This window comes from Lactuca sativa, chromosome 2 (assembly GCF_002870075.4).
Source record: "Lactuca sativa cultivar Salinas chromosome 2, Lsat_Salinas_v11, whole genome shotgun sequence".
NCBI classification, from domain to species: Eukaryota; Viridiplantae; Streptophyta; class Magnoliopsida; order Asterales; family Asteraceae; genus Lactuca; species Lactuca sativa.
The window spans coordinates 158,923,819-158,947,133 of NC_056624.2; positions in this window are offsets into that span (position 1 = coordinate 158,923,819).

Sequence of the window (23,315 nt, forward strand, 5' to 3'; positions counted from 1 at the left end):
TCGTTACATGTGAAGAGTCGGGAGTACGCCAAGCTGTGTACAAACATGAAACAGAAAGGTATTATAACCAAAGGGTAAAGGAGAAGGCCTTCAAAGTGGGCGAGTATGTCTTGAGGAATAATGAGGCCAGTCGGGCACAACCCCAGGGAAAGCTGGGCCCAACGTGGGAAGGCCCATACAGGGTCATAGAAGCAAACAGGAACGGGGCATACATGTTAGAGACGATGGAAGGAAGGCCCATTCCAAGAACATGGAATACTAGGAACCTAAAGAAATATTTTTTCTAAGAGGAAAGATGTAAACCTAGTTGGTTGATGTTCCATTAAGTATGTTGCATCCTAGAGTACTTAGAGTACATCTATCCATGCTAAGTGACATGAAAATTGATACTCAGTGTATTTCTATGTTTAAAGACATGAGTTTAGTACTCGACACATATAGAATCTCATGCATAAGTGACATGAGCTTAATACTTAGTGTATTTAAAAAAACCTGCGGTTAAATAATAATGCAATTGCTGATCTCTCATACTTAGTGTGATAATCTCCAATGATTGAATGATGAGTGCTAAGTGCATTCGATGTGAACGCTTAGTGTGTCAACGGTAACCAGAAACAAGGCAAAATGTTTGGCACATCTTGAGCAATATAAAATAAACAAATAAGCCAAGCACATAACAAAAGTAGATAGTAGATAATGCTTAGTGCATGTCAAACATACCAATAAAAAAAAAAAGAAAACATTGTTCAACAGTTCAACCATGGGAAAGCAAAACACATAGACTAAACAAAACAAAGAAATATTATGGCTCCGAACCATCTCCAACAGCCTTATCACCAACCACAGCCCCCTCCACAACATCATCCTCACCTACCTTCCCAGCCAACCCACCAGAAAACTTCCCTATCATCCACCACATCATCAGCATCATCACCTTTAACACCTGCTCGACCATCACTACTAGCACCACGATCCTTCTCATTCCCTCCCACACCAATGTCATTCACAAGCACCATCTCACGACCTGCAGCATCCTCAGGAGTGCCCTCTGAACCAAACGAACACAACTCTCGCAAACCATCAATACCCATCTCTCCCAGACCCAACAGACCTGCGTGATCCATGCTAGCGAAGGACAAGAGAGCATCACTTATGCTAACCGTAGGTCCGACAGACAGCGAACCAGCACCCACATCCCCACTTTAACCACTACTGGAAGTTTTCTGAACAGATTCAACCCCAGCCATATATGCGGCATGGCGGATAAGACTGATAGCATTGGTAACGTCAGGATGCTCTTTCAGCTTCTCAACGATACGCACAACACCGATCTGCAACAACCAATCCAAGTCTCGACGAGCAGCGCACACATCTGCTTGCAGCGACGACACAAGCTTGTCGCGGTCAACGGTGTCACGCTCGAGACTCTCAACCTGGATCATTAAACCTTCGTTCATTTGAGTGAGAGAATTAACCTTGGCCTCCAATGCAGCCCTAGCCTCATCAAGAACATTCTTCTCAGACGCCAGCAACTCACATTTCTTTTCAGACAAGCAAAGATCGTTGCCAAGCTCACCCAGGCGGCGCTCCAGGCTTGCCACACGCGACCCACAGGTGGCATGGGAGGCCTCCATCTCGCCAAGGATATGTATGCGTCGGGAACCTGCAATAAGATAGAACATCGTCTGCGCAGCAGCATAGGCCATGTTGTGAGCAAGGGCAGGGCTACCCATCGCATCCATACCCCCCACTGCAGCCGGAGGGAAGGCATGGTGCGAGAACTCCAAGGCATTGGCAAGAACAGAAAGACGAGAATCGTCGCGAAGATCCCAAGATGGCACAAAAACCGTCGACCCAGAAGCACCATCATCAGGGCCACCATCTTTGGAGACTGTAACTGGCCCGTGGGGACCAAAGCCTTTTTTGGGAGAAAGCTTGGGAGGGACAAATGGAACACTTGGAGAAGGGATTGAAGAAAAATCTGAAAAACCGGGCTGTTCAGTCGCCCTATTGACTCCCTCAGACTGTTGCACGTCATCATCGGGACTCACAACCACGCCAGCGGAGGAGGAACTCACTGGCGTGGAACTCATCGAGCTCAGCATACAAGAAAAGTTGCGCCTAGTATGCGCCCTCTTGGGAGCAGGAGGGGCACTAGTCACCAGCTCACCCATCGCCTGCATAGCTTTCCGCTTCGCCTGCATCCGCCGAACGTCAGCAATGATACCCTCTTTGATGTCCTCATCGTCTTCCGGGGAAGAGGAAGGAGCACCGCCCGTTGGCATAACAGAGGAAATTGGGTGGGCAAGCAGCGGACCTCCCTCAGACACAGACGAGCCCGCTGGAAGTACAGGAGGAGTAGGGGTGTTGAGACGATCTGCCCGACGAGGAGGGGGAAGACGCTCGAACGGATCCACCTCATGAAACTCCAGTTTGCCTCGATAGTGTTTACGCAGAACCTCATCCATGGATAAGGAAGACTCAACACCTAAAGAAAGTAAAATGAAAGGTAAGTCAGATGGAGGCGGTTAAGAGAAACACAAAAAAAAAGTAAAGTAAAGAGAGAAACAGGACGAATGCGATACTCACCATCAATGACGGAGTAGAACACCGCTATCTTGCCACGCCGCCTCCAGGAGGGGCTCATCCCTACCCCGGACAGAAGTGTTGCGGAGTAATCTTCAGCGGTTACCTGCACACTTTTCAGGAAACCGGCGACTTCTTGATTGTGAGGGAAGAGCTTAGGGACAGTATCGGCGAAAACATTGGCATAGTAGCGACCACTCCCAACCAGTTCCTGATTCACCCACAACCACTTGTCTTGCCAATTCTTGGGGGTGCGCCCATCAGGAACTAGGGCATGTCCCCTCGCCGGGCCGAAAAAGTACACTTATCTTCGGTAAGGCAGAACCGGAAGAAGAACTTGAAGACGAAGTAGTCGGGAACATACCCATTGGCTCTACAAATCATCTCGAAAGCAACCACTTTGTTGACAGCATTAGGGGTCAACATCTGAAGACTACAGCCATCCTTCTAAAGAACCTCCTCTTGGAAATATGTCAAAGGAAATCATATACCAGCATCTAGCGTTTTCAGGAAAACCCCAATTTTTCCAGGGGGGGAGAAGAGATGCTAGAGCCACCAGAGGGAAATTTCACACCTTCTAAAGGAGACAAGACATAAGTGGCCTCCAACTGTTGATACTCGACGGCAGAAGGGACAATTCCGGGAAGATTAGCCATGAAAGGAGAGAAAAGACGAATACGCAGGGAAAAGAGGGAAGAAATGGCGAGAATCGTTCTCTGAAAACCACCCTTACAGGAAGAAGAAGACGCGGGACATTTAAATGTCTGACACGCTGACATAACTAGTCACGTCGCCATAAAGAGCGGAGTAACGACGGACACGCCTCAATCAGTTAAGTCCAGAACGCTGTAACTAGCGCTGTAACGCTACGACTACTGGACTGGGGGACTTGATGGTGTGCCTAGGGCAGCACAGCAGAACCGCGTCCAAGCCCTAGAGCCGGGCACACCAGCCACGCTCAGCCCAGCAGGCTCAGCGCCCGCTGGTGCCCCCGGGAGCGAAACGGACAGGTGAAAGGCTCGCACCCGCCAAGTAACGCTCCTTTCTCCAATACAAAAGATACGGTCAGGAGACAAAGGGCAGGATCAGAGCATTACCATCGGAGCCAATGAGAGCGCTCTAGCAGTTGAGGGCGCACGATCCTCCAATTAGCGCCTCTGACCTTGTCTCCTCCAAAAGTGATCCTGTCTGGTACGGACCAGGCAGGAACGCTAGGTATAAAAGGATGTACACACAAGACCAGCGAGGTAAGCTCTCTAACCGATCTTGAGAGAACAAACACAAACCCTAAAATCATTCTAACTTAACCGTCGGAGTGTTCTCCCGGGAACCCCTCCCGGGAAGCGGCTAACGGCCCTTGTTCTTTGTGATTTTGCAGTTATAATCAGGCAACCGAGAAGATCTCATCCCAGAGTCAGAAGCAAGGTCTCACACGGGAAAAGGTTCCGTCAATAAGAATAATAGCTAGACTATTAATTAGTCGTGGTTGACGTTAGACTAAACCCTAGTGGTATAGATACTTGGTTTTATCGAAGGAACATTGTTTTGAGAGTGTCGAAGCGCTGTCCGAGTGCTGAGTCACCACCTTTCAGGTGAGTGCATAGTTACTTTCAGCATACACATAGATATGAAGTATTTTATATAAATTACATGGTATGTGTGCATATTATATGAATACTTGCTATCTATGCTGGATTAACGTTTTATACATGTTTTCAATGATTTAAACTGTATATGTATTTTATATCTACAAAATGTGTTGGGTAAAACATTGGTAGATGTAATAGTTGCTGTGTGACAAAATAAAATAATGAGAGGCCTCGTTATAGATGTTTTTGATGATCCAGTCATCTAGTGGAGTATAGATGACGACCACGAACTATTCTAGACAGTCCAGTGGAACACTAGCAGGCTCGCAACCTGTAGGTGTTTATTTGAACTGTGTGCTCACCAGGTGTACTCCATCCCCCACATGGTTGCCTTAAGGACATTTATTCCTGAGGAATCCCCTTAGCAGTAGTGTCCATCCCGATGATAGTCGTTAGACTAGGTCCCTTGTGTTAGATGTCTTAGTGACGTAAGGTGAGGATAACGGGAACGGGTAATCGGGTTTGTTTGGTTTGATGTGATGTCTTGGGATGAGAGATTAATGGATTTTGGCCTGTAAATACGGAATAATGTAGTAAGGCCTATGTTGTATTGTTTATGCTTGTGATCTATATCAAACATGACAACCCAAGTCTTTTTAATGAAATACATTTCTACGGAAATGCTTTTGATAAATCTTTATCATATTTTGTTTTAGGACAAATTTCGCTCACTTTTATTTAAATTTTTACTCTGATGTTTAAACAAAGCATAAACAAAATTGATCTTTTTTTGGCCGTGAAAATGGGTATGTCACACGAACACCCTGAGTATGAGCCTCCATAATCAATCCCAAAAGCGAAGAATCCACTAATATGATCATACACAATATCCCATCTGAAGACCCAGATGACTTGCGGCTAAAAGCATCCTCCGCCACATTCGGTTTACCTAGATGGTAGAGGGTCTCGCAGTCATAATCGTTGACTATGTCTAGCCATCTGTGCTACCTCATGTTTAGGTTTAGTCGATCCATAATATGTCTCAAACTCTTGTGATCCATGTAGATAGTAGAGCGGACCACATAAAGATAATGCCTCCAAATCTTGAGGGAAAAAACCACTTCCCTCAAATCCAGATCATGCGTGGGATATCTTGTCTCATGCGGCCTCAAATGCCGCAAAGCATAAGCTATCACCCATCCTCTCTGTATGAGGAACACCCCAAGCCAGTGATGCATGCGTCACAAAATACCACAAAACCCTCAATTCCCTCTCGGAGGGTCAAAACCGGGGCCTCACATAGTCTCTGCTAAAGGGTCTCAAATATCGACTACTGCTCAGGGCCCCACCGAAAATCCACCCCCTTCCTCTTCAGATGAGTGAGGGGTGCTGCAATCTTGGAGAAATTATGATTGAATCTCTGATAGTACCCTACCAAACCCAAGAAACTCCTGATATCCAAGGGAGATTTTGGAACCTCCCACTACATCATAGCCTCGATCTTGGCCGGATCGACCAATATCCCATCCTAATTAACGAGGTGTCCAAGGAACTAAACATCTCGTAACCAGAACTCGCACTTCTAGAACTTAGCATAAAGTCGTTCTCGCCTCAAAACCCCCGGTAGCTCACAAAGATGCTCCTCATGTTGTTCTCTGGTCTTGGAATATACCAAGATATCATCAATAAATACAATCATCGAACAATCGAGCATCAACCTACATACTCGATTCATCAAACCGATAAATATCGCAGGCACATTGGTGAGCCCAAATGGCATCACCAAGAACTCATAATGCCCATAACAAGTTTGGAACACGGTATTCTCCATGTCCTCCTCTCTCACCCTTACCTGATGATACCCAGACCTTAAATCTATCTTAGAGAACCAAGATGCACCCTGCAACTGATCAAGGAGGTCATCAACTCGTGGAAGGGGATAACGATTCTTCATTGTTAGCTTGTTCAACTCCCGGTAATTAATACACATCCGGTGTGAACCATCCTTCTTCTTGACGAACAAAATTGGCCCACCCCATGGAGAACTACTCAGTCTAACGAACTGCTTGCCTAGCAACTCCTGCAACTGAGATGACAACTTCTGTATCTCAAGAGTTGCCAAGCGGTACAACGCCTTGGAAATCGGGGTCACACCTGGCACGAGGTTAATCCTGAACTCGATCTGCCTCTCAGGAAACACATTGGGTAACTCCTCAGGAAATACATCGGCAAACTTCCTGACAACTATGACCTCTGAAACTGAAACATGATCCCCAACACACGTATCAACCACATAAGCCAAATAAGCCGCACACCCGTTCTAAATATATTTTCGAGCTCTGGCTACAGAACCAAACCTTGAACCCATCCTAGTGCCCTCTGCATAGATAACCAGTTCTCCCCTACTTGGGATTCGAACTACCACACGCTGGACCTCACAATCAGTCAGAGCACCAAAATGGCTTAGCCAGTCCATACCTACAATCACACAGACATCCCCCATGGTAGTAGGGATCAAATCGATCGGATAAGACACACCGAAGATCTCAAGAATACAACCCCGATACACTGACGATGCAGAAACCTCGTGTTCGTTGGCGATAGAAACTCACAACAGACACTTCAACTCCCTATTGATCATATCAAATTCCCTACTAAACGATCAAGAAACAAAGGACCAACTCGCACCCGAGTCAAACAACACTAAAGCAGGCAAGGAGTTTACTAGATATGTACCTAACAAAGGCACATATATAAGCATAACACAATACATAATCAACAAGATATCATATAGAAACATACCAGTCACATCATATGGAGCTGATCGGGCCTCCTCGAAAGTGAGCTAAAAAAGCGCTACCTCGAGCCCTCAGGGACTCCGTCCTCCCCTGACGCCCATCTGTAATCCTCTAAGTAGCCGGAATGGGGGCCTGCGCCAACTTGGCAGCGAGGAATGGATACTTGACCTTCACATGGCCAACTCGATCACAATGATAGCAAATCTTGGTAATCAAAATTGGGGCTAGCTGACGGAAATCCCTCACAAAATGCCCTTCTTTGCAACATTTGTGGCATCCAGCACCTAATCAACACACCATATCATGAACCTTACCGAACATCCGACAAGTACGACATTTATGACCTCCAGATCTAGAATCAGCAGCCTTGAACTGCTTTGGCGTAGGCTGCAACTGCAGCGAGGCTGGTCTCTATTCTTTCGCATGCAGCTCTATCTCAATCTCATGCCGCCTGGCGGCTTCCTGCTTCTCCAATAGAGAATCATATCCCCTGGTGGAAACAAACTGCCTGATATCCGTCTTGAGCATGCTCAAGTAATGGGTCATATGATCCTTCTTTGAAGCAAACTCAGGGATAAACATGGTCCTCTTAGCAAACATCATGGTGATCTCCATCACCGACTCTGTCCCAAAAAATACCGGGCCAACCCTCGGGCTCTACTCGTGGCACATAACGAGTACGGAACATCTCCAAGAACTGCTCCTAAGATACCACAACCCTCTGCTTAGCAGAATATGATCATGTAACTAGTCTCCACTAATCCTTCGCTCCAGACCTCGAGAGGTTCAGAGTGCACCTAACCTTCTGGTCAGGTGGGTAAGAGTAGGTGAAACAGAATCCATGAACATTAGATAGCCACCTCATGGCTACGAGCGAGTCTAGAACTCCATCTAAAGTCGGGGGCTTCGTATTGTCGAATTTCCAATACTAAAAAACCCGACCCGGTCCAACACCTGCGGTTGCAACAGTTGTGGAGGCTGTAGCAATAGTTGCGTATCTATCATCAAAGAACTCCATCATTGTTTACAAAAATACTTTTCAAAATATGTTTATTATCAGAGTTTTCCCAAAATCATTAAACAAAACATGAGGAGGTGCACGATCACGCCTTTGCCTTCCCGTGATCTTCCGAAGTACCTGAAACACATCCCAAAACTGTAAGCCTAAAGCTTAGTGAGTTCCCCAAAATACCAACACAGCATAAAACCAGAATAATAACAATAAATAGCATGGATATAGAGCTTCAGTCTGACTGGAACTTCCCATCGGCCTACAATCTACCTGGATCGCTCACAGAACCTTCAGTATGACTGGTACGCCACACTGGTCCTTCGATGGTTTGTCCGAGCCTTTGGCCTGATTGGTATGCCCCGCTGGCCTTCAGTCTATCTGGGACGCGCTGGGTCTTTTGGCCTTCAACACCAAGCAAGACCTCCTCAAACCAACCACACATACACCATTTCGACACATACATATAACAGACAAGCATACAAATAACCACCCAATAACAAGCAGACAGATCCTACAGATCATTAAGTATAGCATCATCCTATCTACCACAATACAAATCTAACTGATCACTACAATACTCGAATATACGATAATCAGGATAACAATCCAAAGGGTCGTCCCTGGTACCTTCGACCCGTATGTACAATGAGGAAAACTCGCCTCACACTGTCGAATCACACTGAAAGTCTCCGACTGTTGGCTCACTAAAATCCCCGCACTATCACAACAAAATAATCATCCAATTAATAATTAGATTTTAATCCTTGACTAATAATCCATACTTACGGTAAATTGCCACTTTACCTTTTCCTTAGTTAGGCTGAGACCCAAGCCCAAATCTCGATCTAAAAAGGCCTAAAAATAAATAATCATTCAAGGCGCATAACTAGCCCAATTTTCCAAATTAGGCCCAAAATCCTTCTTGGGCCTTATCCTAAGGTCCAACTCTTCACTCAACCCAACACACTCATACTCAGATAGTCCAATAAGGGCCCAAGCATTCAAGCCCAAAATGTGTCCCAAAACTCGAAGCCCAAAGTCTTAAACCCAACAGACTGAGTACCGGGGGGGGCATACCCAGCTGTACGCCCAACGTACTCCGCATTGACCCGAAATCGCGCCATTGACCACCTACGCCCTACGTACGTGGTGGCCATGGAAGACTTCGATTAAGAGCTTATCCCATTTAGTCCAACGTCGAAATTTTAGATCAAGGTCTAAAGAGGTGTTCCAAACCATAAATTTTCCAACTTTATCCTTATGCATGTCTTTATAAGGCCCAAAACCAAGATTCTAGCTTCTCTTAACCACTAAAGACCTCTACAATGAACATACATGCACCAAATGAGCCAATATAGCATTTTTATGACTTATTGCACCTTATTTCATCAAAAAGGATAGATCCTTTGGTCTTAGAGTAGCTCATACTCACTAGCACCATGAAAAGGGAACCAAGAACACATAATTTCCTCATGGAAAGATCTAAAAGAAAACAAGGCAATATTAAGGCTTTACACCTTTTGGAGCTTCTCAAGAAGGTAAGAATCCCAGATCCACAAGTTGCTCCGTCACCAAGGCTTCTCCAAAAATCTTCTTCTTCCTCTAACAGACCAAGAACACACCAAAAAGCACACACTTGAGCTCCAAAATACACACTCAAAGATTAAGGTTTGCAAAAAAATCCCAAGGGAGTGGAGGCTGAAATGTGAAAACACTACTAGAAAAGCAGCCTTTTACGACGCGCAATGCATGTCGTAAAATGCTCAGACAACGCGGAAATATGTGTCAATGAAGGCCCTGTCATAACGAGAGACGACACCCTTTTACGCGTCGTCTATTTACGACGCGCATTTTCAACACGCATTTACGACACACATTTACGACGCTCATTTACGACATGCAATGCGTATCAAGGAAGGCCCCGTCATAAAGGAAGAAAACATGCATTTGCGTGTCATAACCTTACGATGCGCCTTTAGGACACGCATTGTGTATCATTAAAGCCCCTGTCATAAATGAAGATGACACATATTTGCGTGTCATAAACATCAGCAACCATTTACAATATGCATTTACGACGTGTCTTTATGATACTCATTTACGCAAATACAAAATAACATATCTTTCAAAAAACTAACAATCCATTTCACAATATATGGTATGTCATATAGAATTAATCATTCCAATACTATATAAATGCAATACATTAACTTTTTCATCATATCATCAATTCCCTTAACAAATTACAATCTCCAAATAGGACATACATTCATATCCATTTACGTAGCACAAATGTAACCGATTTCCAATTATTCCTCCCAATTCAAGCCTCTCAAAAGAACTATTGACATGGAAACTTTAACTAGGGAAACACATATTTGTTGCTCCTGTATTCAACTACTTCTTTCAAAGCCTCATCACATATAACCTGTACATGTAAATAAATATATAGGTGTTTTGTAGATTGATTATTACCTACTGTTATCAACTAGAGTGTTAAATTGATAGAAACTTGCTCATTTTCATCAGCTTTTGCTAGCTCAGTTTCTTCAGCTTTGTCTTTTTGCACTGAAGTTGCACCCTCTTCCTCTGATGGAGTAACTTCAAAACATGTAAGCCCTTGACCACTTGTTCGACTACTTGCAGTGCCCATATCATTGCCCAAATCAATTAAAGCAACAACAGTAGGGCGGTGGCAGAAAAATTCAAATCTTGACATGTTGATACTCATCTATAAATATATAAAAGAACAAAAAAAAATTAAAAATCATCAGAGTATATTGACTTATATTACATTCATAGATCAAAAATGTGTTGACTTATATTACAACAATCACAAACTACATGCAGAAAAAGTGATCATCTTTTTAATTTACAAACCTTTCCTCCAACAGCTAGAATCTCAAGAAACGGAGTCTCCACAACTTCATGCCCCTCAATCTCCATTTGCAAGGTTGAACAATATTTTTCATTTAATTATATTTTCTAGAATATGACTACGAATAACTAGGCGTATTCACAAATATTTGAATTCGAGATCCAAAATTATTCACAATTTTTTTATATGTATTCACGTGATGATTTTACAAAATTTCCAATATAGATTAAACAATGTTAAGTTCATTATCTGGTAGCTAATACTAGCAATACTCAGACATTTCTTGTCAAGTTTTTGGAATGTTTTGACACATAAGTAAAATCTAAAAACAGTTATCTGAATTCCAAATCCCTGTAATTTTTTCAAGTTTGCAAAACTAAGAAGAAAATATGTCGTGGCACTTGGCTTTGGCTTTGGTTTCATAAAGAAAAAAAAGAGAAAGATTGCTAAAAATACTCAACAAGGTTAAAATCCAACCATATAAACTCACCCGGGTGTTTATCTTCGTTATTCTGAACTGAAAATGGTTTTTTCTTGTTCTTCTTAATACATGGTCTTCACTCAAACAAGACCCATCTATTTAAAAACCTCAAGCATAGCCGCTCCAATCTTTGCCGGTGATTCCACCACTGTCATACCCACTTCCCTTAGGGTCCTGATTTTGTCTTGTGTTGTACCCTTTCCACCTGATACTATGGCTGCCAATTCAAACCAACATTAATTATTAAGTTAATCAATAATCATCCCACACAACAAAAAAAAACTAACTATATTTATGGTTGTTGCAAGAACATTCTCGTCTTTTACATAGATGTCAATGTCCAATTTTTAATAGGTGGGACTAAGAAATACAACTTTTGTCCCATTAACATCTGTAACATCCCAAAATTCAATGCCAAAAATTTCATTTTTAATTAAGTTATTGCATAAAACCGATTAATATAAAAAATTTCATAATAATATCTCATATCAAAAACTAAAGTGTCATTAATCAAACAAAGTATCATAAATCCATATCAGAGTGTAATCCCAAGGATCCTGTGTGCGGAAAACATAGTGTGATGCGCTGCGACCAAGCCGGCTCCTTTCCTTTGAAACAATGTACCTGAAACACATAACACATAACACGGTAAGCACGCATGCTTAGTGAGTTTCCCAAAATACCACATAAACATATTAGCCATTCGCGGCTATAGCTCTATAAGACCTTCTGGTCAATGTGTCTCAGCGGGACCCTCCGGTCCCACAACTCTGGTAGACCTTCCGGCCCTACCATGGCTTGCCTTCCAGCCTCAACTCTGATCGCCTTCCGGCCATAACTCTGATTGCCTTCCAGCCATATCTTACAGCATATACATATCACATAAGTCACATAGATCATACAAATATATATAAGACCTTCCGGTCACATATCACATAAGTCACATAGCTCATACAATTATATAAGACCTTCCGGTCACATATCACATAAAGTCTCATAATTCACTCATACACATAAGACCCTCCGGTCACACCTAGTTACCATGCCTGGTAAAGTATAGTGAGAACACTCACCTGACACTGCTGAAGTCCCGCAGACTCAATCCCACACTGCTGATGTCCTGCAGACTCAACCCTAGCTACTGGACGACAGATCCCCGATCTGTCGATATCAAAACATCACCCAATTAATAATTGGATCCAACTACATAACCATATGTACATTCTTTGGGTAATTACTACTTTACCCCTAGCTTGGCTTATCCAAACCCAAGGTCCAATTCTTAGGCCCAAAGTCAATTAGGAATCAAAGCGCAACACATGGCCCACTTTTCTAAATTTGGCCCACTCCTCATATGGGCCTTACCTTAAAGCCCATTAATTATTCTAGTCCAATTGCTTCACTTTGGATGGCCCAATAATAATCCAATCATCAAGGCCCAATAGAAAGGCCCAACAATAAACCCAAGAGAAATTAGGGTTTCACATAAAATGAGGATTAGGGTTAAGTTTCCTACTTAACCCATTAAGAACTTAATCCTCTAAGGAGTTAACTCATTAAGTCCCATATCACTTAGCTAAACCTTGCCCATGATTATTATTCATGTTTCAAGTTATTACTAATTCCCGAGTGTGTGTGTGTGTGTGTCCCAATTTAATCTCAAATTAGGGTTTTATTGGCATTAAGGTTTTCCAAACCCTAATTACGGTTTCTAACCCAAATACTAGCCCATTTATTAGCTTGTTGGACTTTTAGATCAATTAGGGCTTTATTGGGCCTATTAAGTCCATTAGGGTTTTCATTAAGCCTATTAGGTTTCATTGGGCCCATTAAGGCTTCTTTGGGCCCATTAGGGTTTCTAGCACCACAAACTAGTTAACACAACCAGGCAAAGCACACCGCCACCCGACACGACGGCCGGTGGCGGCAGGAGGCGGCAGCCACCACCTTAAGGTGGTGGTTTTCTCTTTCCTTTCATTATTTCATTTTACAATTTATAAAGAAAATACTAAAAATAAACACACACACACACACTACACTAAATAATACACACTCGCAACCACCCTTGTGATGGTCGGTGATGACATGGGGTGGCAACCACCACCTCACGGTGGTGGCAATGGCGGTTCTCGGCTTTCCAGCTACGCAACCCATCTCCACTCTCTAAAATAACACACAACCACGACAAACATGTGCATCAGAAATAGAAACACACTCATACACCCATGCTCGGAAAACTGGACGTAACCACCCACCTGGTGGTGCGCGGTGACGGCAACGGCGGCTTTAGGCAGCGTTGCAGTAATAAAATGGAGAAGAGGAAGGTTTCGGGACGTCACAGCCATGTTCCACCTTCTCCCGACATCCTCAGCATTCCCTCCATCGCTTCATGCTCTTCGCTGACAGCTGATGCAATAGTGGCGGTGCTCTGACGGCTTTAACGCAACAATGGGAGGACCTAGCCGTACACGACCCACACGTCGGCGTTCGTGATTCTCGACTCTCGCAATGACATGAGTTACATCGGCGGCATCAGGGTCGTTCGTGGCCTTTTCATCTTCTTCGATCACGCCCCCCGCTTTAGTCTCGGTAGGGTTCCCATTGTACACAACGCCTCCGGAAGTAGCGCAATAGTGGTGGCGTTCATCGATGCGGCAGCAGGCGGGACGGTGGTTGAGGAGGCTCTAATGGTGGTGACCGCTACTGGAAATGGAGAAGGAGGTATATGGAGGGTGACGGCTGGAGGGTTTGTTAGGGTTAGGGTTATGGGTGAGTTATATATCCGACACCCTTAAAACATATTTCCATAACAACAAAAATGGCCCCTCACCATAGAATTCTTTTCCAGTTAAATCCCATATTTTACCCTTTTTACCCTAACCGCAAAAATCCTTTACAAGCTAACTCCATATGTTACCTTTTAAACCCTGACTTTCAAAACTCTTTACGATGGAGTCCAAAATCACAATTTAGCCCTTGCTTGTCATAATCTATCTATCTTAAGTCCCGATAATTTAGCTCATGGTCCTTACCTTCATAAATACTTTCAAGACTAATCCAGAACTGACACTTTTAATCCCCAACTTCTAAAATTGTAACAATTAGTCCTTTGAGACCATCCTTTGATATACGATTATTTATTTTAGGGCTACTACTCGTTCATTATTTATTTATTTATTTAATAAATAAATGGGGTGTTACAATTCTCCCCCACTTAAATTAGATTTCGTCCTCAAAATCATTCCTTACCATTTCTTATGCACCAAACCACTCGAGTAACATGGTCACCATCCTAGGCACATCCTAGCCTTCCCAGGGTAGCCGTGACCATTCTTCGTAAAGCCCTCAAACCCGAAGGTAAAAGAATTCCTCGCAACATGATCACATCTACTCCATCTGAAATCTGCTGTCTCAAGATGGTTTCGAATCCTCGTCAGACTACTCATACTGAATTATCATCGTTCAGTCCTGCCCATTTGTCCCTCAACAGGCTACTCAGCTCCTGATAATTTCAGGTTCCCACTATCAACAGGGTCACAAACCAAATTATCTATGCTGATCACTCGTACCTGACCAAGGTTCAGATACTCCTGTTGTGAGTGAATTTTCACTCCTCCAATCATCTAGCTATTTCGTCCGTACTCACAACCTGAAGCACGAATGCTAACACTGCCCAAACGTTGAAACTGCTCGAACACTGATCCGCTTGAAGCAGTATGTTGTCACATGCCTGGTTCCTAAAATCTACCGAGACCTTCTTGGTCTCAATTCATCCGTTAATCGTTTGAAACATCAGGTTCCATCCCGGTTGCAGAGTCAATAGGACTCCCACCTAGTCGTCTTACACAACTTCTGAACGAAATCCTTCTCTGGAACTTGTTGCCACTAGTTGTCATACCACTGCGACTCTAACAGTCTCCTGATCCAACTAATCGGGTCCATATGTCAAACCCTAACGTCACCAAATACAGGCTAAAAGTGATTGCTACCTAACAGATGGTAGCCTTATATCACAAGCAATCTTATACAGTCCATTGCTTACCTGATCCCACAGCTATAGTGGCACTCCTACAGTCCTATCACTGACTCAGCCAAATCTAATCCGTTTAGGAAATTCTGAATTCCAATATGTGGATTTCCATATCCTTACTGCTACACCCGAACTGGTGGGTACTATCGTTCCTTTCCGCATTCCCACAACACGCTCATGCCACCTACAATCGCTAGTGAATGCTACGGCTACCCCCTTAGTCTTACAACACTTCCCACACTACCTGATCGCTAGTGAATTCTACGGCTACCCCCATAGTCTTACAATGCTTTCCATGCTATCCGACCACTAGTGAATACTACGGCTACCCCTGTAGTCTTACAACACTTTCCAAACCAAGTCGAACCCGCACCCGACCTAACACTCAACTAAACTTGAGCCCAACTAGAACTCTACCCTGGTTCCCAAAACCTGCTATATGTTGCCAAGACAAGTGTGAATCAAATGTTGGAACATTTTTTGAACTCCCAATTCACCCAATCCTCGACCGAGATGGCCACTTGTCCGCCTCTTCCCCGACGGGGATGCGACTCATCCTAGTTTCACACCTTTTTCTGCCACAGATACCTGATCGATTCTCCCCCACTTAGCTTCGGCTAAGCCTTCACAATTCGTGAGAATTGAAGGACTCCCAATCTTTCTCGCTTCCAATTATCCCATTGATGGCACCCTGTGCTTACTAATGCAACAATCAATCACCGGTTACATCCTAAGATCGCCCATCCTTTGAAATCTTGAAGAGTGCTCAGGAAATATGGTACAGTCTGATACCTCAATCCACTTCCCATGCTAACAACTAGAGGCCTTAATTTTGACTCTGACTGAAGAATCCTCGTTCTCACTTTCATTCTCGTAGCATTACTGAACTCTAACCGAGCACAACCCATGCAAAAATGCAATTCTATAGAAACATTCAATGACCGAACACCCATACATTTAACACTCGCAAATGTGTCTACTATCTTAATGCGACCATTCCTCCCCTAGTAATGGTAGTGCCTTGAACTCCAAAGTTCTTCCGTAGGCAGCTAGCGACCATACCCAAACAATGATAGAACCACTGAACTCTGACTTCACTGGAGAACCATCGCTCTAATCCTGACCCAACGTCTCCTGAATAATACTCCTGTACCGATCTCCTCAAAGATCTGGAGTGATGACGGTATATGCGGAACCCACTCCACAAGATACGTCCCTATGTGGGTTCATCAAGGACCTTTCGGCATGCAGGATGGCATATGTGATCCTTGATAACCCAAATACTAACAGAAAACCAACCTGAGATCTGTCCTGTCCAAGCTCACTCACAATTCCAAGGCGATACAGATTCCCAATATCCACCTTGAAGTGGAAAAAGATAACATATTTGCGTACATCTGGAGGAATATTGATCACCTTCAGCTGACATGACCAACCTTATCACACCTGTAGCAGTCTAAACCCTTGAAGTGACAGACTCCCTTATGCACTTTCTTGTACTTGCTACACTATCTCAGGCCCTGCTGGTATTTCGCCCAATGATCAAAATTCATGGGTCTCTTCCTGAGACCCTCTTCTATATGCACCTAGCATGCACCTCTCTCCTCAAGGTGCTCCAAATCGATTATCGCATCTGCAACCTCTTGTAAATCATATCCTACAGGGTCCGACACACTATCATGCTCACTAGCTCACTTGCCAATGGCTAAGCTGCAACAATTGGAACATCCTCTGTTCCCAACTGGGTCACAAACTTCTCCCCGAAGTTTCTCAGATTCCCCAAGAATCTTACCGATTCGAGTATGGATCTTGTGCTTTCAGTAGTACGGGCACAATACTACCTTCCACACCTATCCATACTTTCCTCAGCAATCCTCCTGAATCCTCCAAGTCACTTCCTCAAACTGGTACACCCAAGTCTCACTGAGCCTCACTACTAACCCACTGAATCATATCCTAGGCTTCCCTAGGTTCCTGAACTTACCCAGTCCTCAGCTACTGAAAGATCCCCAGTAATGGCAACTAGCTAGCTCACATTACTAAGAGTCACCCAAAACACCAAGCAAGCAGCATTCAGACAATGGAAAATCTAACCATCCTATTCCAATCAAACCTTTCTATCCTCTACTCATGGATCTGTACATGCAATTCAAAGGCTCATATAATCAGGCATAACCTAAACAGCTATCCTATCACTGACTGATCAGTACTAGCATGCAGGTCTACAAGCACATACAGTAGACATATAAGGCATCCTTCCTAGATCCTTAGTCCTCATCTAGCATGTAGTTCTCATAATCATATCATATCATAACATATCATAACATGTATTGGTATCTTGGGAAAACTTACTTGAGCTCGGCTGATTGCACGCATCACACCATGTTCTTTTCAAAGTTCTTTTCTCCATCCAAATTCTTTTTAGACTTCTTTTATAAAATAATCTTACTTTCGAAAATTTTTATACCAAGTCCTTAGTTTGAGTTCAGACACACCCAAGAGTGTGATCGAATCCCTCAAACCAAGGCTCTGATACCAACTTGTAACATCCCAAAATTCAATGGCAAAAATTTCATTTTTAATTAAGTTATTGCATAAAAGCGATTAATATAAAAACTTTCATAATAATATCTCATATCAAAAATTAAAGTGTCATTAATCAAACAAAGTATCATAAAACCATATCAGAGTGTAATCCCAAGGATCCTGTGTGCGGAAAACATAGTGTGATGCGCTGCGACCAAGCCGACTCCTTTCCTTTGAAACAATGTACCTGAAACACATAACACATAACACGGTAAGCACGCATGCTTAGTGAGTTTCCCAAAATACCACATAAACATATTAGCCTTTCGAGGCTATAGCTCTGTAAGACCTTCCGGTCAATGTGTCTCAGCGGGACCCTCAAGTCCCACAACTCTGGTAGACCTTCCGGCCCTACCATGGCTTGCCTTCCGGCCTCAACTCTGATCGCCTTCCAGCCATAACTCTGATTGCCTTCCAGCCATATCTTACAGCATATACATATCACATAAGTCACATAGATCATACAAATATATATAAGACCTTCCGGTCACATATCACATAAGTCACATAGCTCATACAATTATATAAGACCTTCCGGTCACATATCACATAAAGTCTCATAATTCACTCATACACATAAGACCCTCCGGTCACACCTAGTTACCATGCCTGGTAAAGTATAGTGAGAACACTCACCTGACACTGCTGAAGTCCCGCAGACTCAATCCCACACTGCTGATGTCCTGCAGACTCAACCCTAGCTACTGGACGACAGATCCCCGATCTGTCGATATCAAAACATCACCCAATTAATAATTGGATCCAACTACATAACCATATGTACATTCTTTGGGTAATTACTACTTTACCCCTAGCTTGGCTTATCCAAACCCAAGGTCCAATTCTTAGGCCCAAAGTCAATTAGGAATCAAAGCGCAACACATGGCCCACTTTTCTAAATTTGGCCCACTCCTCATATGGGCCTTACCTTAAAGCCCATTAATTATTCTAGTCCAATTGCTTCACTTTGGATGGCCCAATAATAATCCAATCATCAAGGCCCAATAGAAAGGCCCAACAATAAACCCAAGAGAAATTAGGGTTTCACATAAAATGAGGATTAGGGTTAAGTTTCCTACTTAACCCATTAAGAACTTAATCCTCTAAGGAGTTAACTCATTAAGTCCCATATCACTTAGCTAAACCTTGCCCATGATTATTATTCATGTTTCAAGTTATTACTAATTCCCGAGTGTGTGTGTGTCCCAATTTATTCTCAAATTAGGGTTTTATTGGCATTAGGGTTTTCCAAACCCTAATTAGGGTTTCTAACCCAAATACTAGCCCATTTATTAGCTTGTTGGACTTTTAGATCAATTAGGGCTTTATTGGCCATATTAAGCCCATTAGGCTTCATTTGGCCCATTAGGGCTTCTTTGGGCCCATTAGGGTTTCTAGCACCCCAAACTAGTTAACACAACCAGGCAAAGCACACCGCCACCCGACACGACGGCCGGTGGCGGTAGGAGGCGGCAGCCACCACCATAAGGTGGGGGTTTTCTCTTTCCTTTCATAATTTCATTTTACAATTTACAAAGAAAATACTAAAAATAAACACACACACACTACACAAAATAATACACACCCGCAACCACCCTTGTGGCGGCCGACGGTGACATGGGGTGGCAGCCACCACCTCACGGTGGTGGCAATGGCGGTTCTCAGCTTTCTGGCCACGCAATCCACCTCCACATCTCTGAAATAACACACAACCATGACATACATATGCATCAGAAATAGAAACACACCCGTACACCCGTGCTCGGAAAACTGGACGCAACCACCCACCTGGTGGTGCGTGGTGACGACAGCAGCGACTTTAGGCAGCGTTGCATTAATAAAATGTAGAAGAGGAAGGTTTCGGGACGTCACAGCCATGTTCGAGCTGTTGGGCTTTGGTATAATACAAGATCCTATGGTGCACATACAACCCTAAATACCTTGGATCTATGTTTTTGCTAATTGTACATGCAAATGGTTTCCAAGGCATTAAATCTATAACTAGCATGCATTGGACATAAACATATAAAATACTAGTTAGGGAAACATACCTTTTATGTGGCTTGAAGTCTTGATGTAATTGGCCTTAAGAGCTTAGCACCAATAGTATGAAATGCCTCAAATGGAATCACAACACATCTAGGAAAAAGGTGGCTCTTGAGAGAGAATTCCATGCACCAAAACACCTCCATATTTCTCTAAGAAAAGAATTGGTGATTTTGGCTATGGAGTAACCTATTTATATTTAGGATTCCACGGGTCATGGGTATAACCCATAATCCATACCCATGGGTTTTATGATCCATGGTTCATGTGGCCCAACTCTTTATGTATCCATACATAAACTTGGTCCAACATGGGTCATAAGCCCAACACATATAAATATAACTAATTATCATAATTAGTCCCCATAGATTTAATTAGTATATTTTAATCACTAAATTAATTCCAAATTAATTCTTGATCGATACTAATTAAAAGATATGATTTCATATTAATATATTATAACTTATATTAATAAACCATAAATAACCTTCTCTCAAAAGTCCATCCTAACAAATTGTCCTGATGATATGCAACCCAAATGCACCATGCTACTCTCGGGTTAAGTACATACAAATAATAGTTATGGGCTTAGACATCTAATCCAACAATCTCCCACTTGGATAAGTCTAAAACTATTATTGCAAGTACGACTTCATAACCCGACTAGCAATCGTAGCTCTTAAAGTCGCTGTCGAACTCTGAACAAATCAATAACGCGTCCATTAGATAAGGGATCATATATTCCTCTATTCTAGATATCATATGGACTGAGACATGGATTATAATCATTCTCTCTGTCTATTTGTTGTTTCCCGATTTTCGATTTATGACGACTGACTAATTGAACAAATCAAATCAGTCCTGGCCCGGCCAAGCACTTCCATTCGTCATCATCAAATCATCGAGGGGCCCACATATATCGCTTTTATCTCGAAGGTAAAAGGAATGGATAAACTTTGACTCATATGGCTTGTTCTACTACTTGTTGAATCATACACAAAGGCACGTTTTATAACATCGAGTTACAAATGCATTTTCGTGCAATCAATGTATAACCAACTCATAGTAACAACTCATATCTCTAGGTTTGAAGAATATATAAGATATTATCGTCTCATGATCACTCATGATAAAATCCATGAAGTGATTCCAATGAGTGCGGGTTGAATCCAATACTCAGAACTTATGAGCACTCATGAGTGTTGTAGCACCACCTTGTCCAACATTTTAGACCTCTACAAACCCAACCCATGACAGTCTTGATTCATATCTACTTCCAACATATGAACGACTGTGGATGGTTTGAATAACTTAGTCAATCAGAACAATGACCTAGTTATTCTGGAAGTCAAAACATGCAAAGTGAAACACAATAATAATCGAATCCAATATGGTCTCAGAACTTATGAATATAAATAAAACACCTTTTATTTATCACCATATGATTACACATTATTCATTATATATTGTTTCAGCTATCAACTTTATTCTTGAATTAAAACAATAGTTGTCCCATGCTCCAAGCATGTACACTATGTTTTTCTAAACACTAGTCATGCCACACACCAAGTATGCATACTATGTTTTTCTATGATCTTTAATTTGTGAAATAAATCAATTGAACATAACTCCAATAATTCTCATTTCACAGTCCCAAATCTTACTGCAAATGCAAGAATTCCAAATTCATGCCATTTACTGAAATCTGTTAGATTCTAAACTTATATGCATTGATCCTCTTGTAATGATTATGCACAAATTCACAAAGACTTGGCAACAATCATTACAGAGTATTCCAAAGGAGATCAACTCCTTGGAAACATCCTTCTTGCATTAAGTTTCCTAATCATACAGATTGAATACTTTCTAACTTTGAAGCATTTCCATATTCCATTTTGACTATCACTTCTGAATAAGAGTTGCCTCTTTACAGATTATGTCAATATGGTCCTTCCAGAATTAATACTATACTTCCAACTGTCCTTGAGCAACCAATCTTTTGTAAACCATAAATTGTCCTCAACAATTGCTTAATCATTTTAGTCATATCAATTTCTAGACCTTTTTCCCTTCTTCATGCCACAGACATTTGGAAAAACTTAGAAAGAGTGAATATAGCACATGTAATCGATCCTATATCCGAAGCATATGGGACACGATTCATGATGTCTTACATAAAGACTAAACCAATCTTTTGCTATAATATTTCCATTTCTATTTGCCAAGTTCTCATAATTCAGATTATGAAAAGGGATGCCGTAATCATAATCGAATTTTAGAACGCAAATAATGAGCCCATATATAGAATTTCCTTATGTTGAGCCATCCCAACATGAAATTCATATATATTCTTGACTAAATACGATTAAGACCTCAATCTAAGCTTTTAGATTTGAGATGAAGTATAATTTCCTCTCCCTTAATTACAGCAAAACAACTTTTTCAACCACTGCAACCTCACGAATTGAAACTTTTTTTTTTCTATAATTAACATTGCTAACTTGCAATACTTATCATAATTATCATGCACCCACTAACATGATGATTATTAGCATAAAACTTATGCTCCCACTAGCTTTGACATGTACCCAGAAATCAACTGAACTTCTAGAAATCAATACTTTATTGACTTTCTTACCAAAGTTCAGATTTTTGATACTAGATTGCCTTGATAAGACTTTATCAATATCATACACCTCTCTTAGATAGCTCACATGTGTGTCTAAACAATTATGAAGAGGGATGCTGTAATCATAATGTTTAGACCTTTTGTCATTCCCACAATTTCTATCTACTCAAAATCTACTTAGTGAAAGAGTTTCCTTACCATCATTTTCATGAATCGAAGAGAAACCTTAAGACACTTAGATTTAATGGTGTATCTGTTCTTATCCATGTGAATTGTCAAAACCATAGTCACAAGACAAGGATAATGACAAATCCAAACTCATATGGATTGAACTTGTGCAATCTTAACTTCTTGCCACCTGGCAGCTCAAGGGCCTGCCATTGCTTCCAAGTAGTTATTCAAACAATTGAGAACATGTAGAACTCAAATGTATAGCCAACTTAACTAGAATGGGTACAGAAATGTCAGTACGATAGGTTATAAACCTCTACTTGTGTGCTAGCGATGAAATACAGGTTTTATTCTTGATTACTTCTTGAAACCTTTTTCAAGATCTTTTAGACTCCCACTATCTCCTTGACCTATACGACTTTCTTGCCAAATATTCAAGAGATAGTGTGGATTCTAATCAAGACACACACTTAACACAATTAGCCTTAGTTGGTCTTTGTTTTATCCAA